The following is a 244-nucleotide window of genomic DNA, read 5'->3' on the forward strand; positions in this document are numbered from 1 at the left end:
TTAGGGTTTCGATTTTAATCAAGCAATAAGATTCAATTTAGGTTATTAGGGATTGGATCTATTGCCTTAGAGTTTGGTTCTTAGGTTTTAGTTTTACCTAAACCTCAAGTCGGGTTGAATGGACCACCGAATAGAGAGGAACGCGAGCTGATCGTTTCTATCGGGTCGCGAACGGGTTGCTGTCTATCGCGAACGGATTGAAGCTGAGACGAGTCGCGAACGGGAGCAAGCAGCTATCGGGTCG

This window comes from Brassica oleracea, chromosome C5 (genome assembly GCF_000695525.1).
Source record: "Brassica oleracea var. oleracea cultivar TO1000 chromosome C5, BOL, whole genome shotgun sequence".
NCBI classification, from domain to species: Eukaryota; Viridiplantae; Streptophyta; class Magnoliopsida; order Brassicales; family Brassicaceae; genus Brassica; species Brassica oleracea.